Source organism: Propithecus coquereli, unplaced genomic scaffold, assembly GCF_000956105.1.
Source record: "Propithecus coquereli isolate 6110/MARCELLA unplaced genomic scaffold, Pcoq_1.0 Scaffold41, whole genome shotgun sequence".
In the NCBI taxonomy this organism is placed as follows: Eukaryota; Metazoa; Chordata; class Mammalia; order Primates; family Indriidae; genus Propithecus; species Propithecus coquereli.
The window spans coordinates 2,005,350-2,007,517 of record NW_012149841.1 but is presented as its reverse complement, the minus strand read 5'-3'; positions in this window follow the sequence as shown (position 1 = coordinate 2,007,517).

Below are 2,168 nucleotides of genomic sequence, written 5' to 3'. Positions count from 1 at the left end.
ATGAAGAGACAAATTACAGATTGGGAGAAATAATTTGCACATCACAAATCTGAAAAAGGACTTATATCCAGAATATAAAACTCAATATTAATAAAATAAACAAGCTAACAAAAGATAGACAAAAGATTTTAATAGGCATTTCACCAAGAAAGTGAACAATGATGGGCAAAAGAACCCATCATTAGTTGTTAGAAAAATGCAAATTAAAATCACTTTGAAATACCACTACTCACTCACTAGAATGACTATAATCAAAAAGACAGACAATATTAAGATTTGGCAAGGATGTAGGGGAATTGGAACTCTCATACTATGTTGATGAGAATGTAAAATGGTACAACCACTTTGCCAAATAGTTTGTCAGTTTCTTAAAAAGTTAACATACACTGTATATACAATCCAGCTTCTCCACTCTGAGGAATTTGCCCAACAAAAATATAAGCATATATCCATGCAAAGACTTATACATGAATACTCATAGCAGCTTTATTTGTAGTAGCCGTAGACTAGAAATAATGCAAATGTACATTAATAGGTGAATAAACAAACTGTGGTATATCCACACAATGAAATACTGTTCAGCAATAAAAGGAATAAACTATTGATATACCCAAGAATATGGATGACTTTAGAGTGAGTTCTGTTGAGAGAAGGAAGTCAGACATAAAAGAGTACGCACTGTGAATTCCATTCATACACAATTCTGCAAAACGCAAGCAACTCTGTTGTGATAGAAAGCAGGTTCATGGTTTCCTGGAGATGTGGTGGGTGGGTTGTGGGAAGGAGAGGGATGGGGGAGGGATGACAAAGGAACATGAGTAAAGTTTCCACTGGATGGATGAACAAGAGTTTCTTATAATAAAGGACTAAGGACTGGCTGGCTCCTAATTGTAGCTGAACCAAGAGACCAGATGCCCAGGTGTGGCTGATTTTTCTCTTCTACCCTCTGCTGTAGCACAGAATTTGGGGTCAGAAGACCTGGGTATTATTCTTGGCTTTAACTTTGGCTATAGTACTGATATTTTCTGGGATTCCTGGGTCATTTCTTCCAGCTTTATCTTGCTGTTATCTAGTTTGTATCATGGCATCAGATTACAGTTTTTTCCTCTGTTATTTTCCATGTGAAATTTTCTCCCAGCGTCAGCACACATCCTCCACTCAATACCTTTCCCTGTGATTTTCCATTAGGTCATGCTCATTTCATCCAGCTTTTAAATGTCTCAGGAAGTCCTTTGGGATCCATATATTAATAAATAGCCACAGTTGTTTTTAGTTCGCAGGAGAGCAGAGAGCAACCTGGGAATATTGCAGCCATTCATTTGCAAATGATTTAAGAAATACTTCATCATGCTTTATTGTGTTTCATGTGATATAAACACACCTCTCAATTGAATTATGCTCTATATTCAAGTGGGAGGTTAAATTACACTGCAGACAGAAAGAGAAAAGTATAGTTATTTTAAACACAGTTGGGAAAGAAGGAGAAAAGTAGTTCAGGATTTTTTGTCGTTAGTAAGAATGTGTAGATATAAAACTGTGCACCAAATCCTTTAGCTTCACAGCCCGTGCATGGTATTTAAAAACTGAAAATACAGTTTTTCCCCAGGAACAATGTAGGCTCTCTCTTGGTTCCTGGTTACTACATTAACCAACACAAGTGGACCTGACAATTTTTGATTTGTAGTGTTATTATTGGAAATAGAAATAGCTCTTTAGAATTTCTAAGAAGACAAAGAAATAAAAATTGAAGTTAACAAATTAATAGAATGATCTTAAACAAGATAAGAGATGGCTTCTTAAGATCAGGAAGAGGACATTGTTCCATTATATTAGAAGGGGAAGATGGTGGTTCTTGTTGTAGTCATACCTCTACCAATTGTGAAGGGGAGACATGGTTTGGACCAGCTAAGCCTGAGGAAGGCCACCCATTCTCAAGTTCAGGCTCCATCTCTTATTAGCTGAAATGTGAGGACCTAGAATAATCATTGCAACTTTGAAAAAGAACGTAGAGGACTAGCACTATCTGAAAAAAAGATTATTTGACAGAATAGAGAGCCCAGAAATAGTCACACACATATATGTGCAACTGATCTTTGACAAAGGTGCAAAGGCATGTCAGTGGAGAAAGGGTAGTCTTCAACAAGTGGGGAAATGGTGCTAAAACAGTG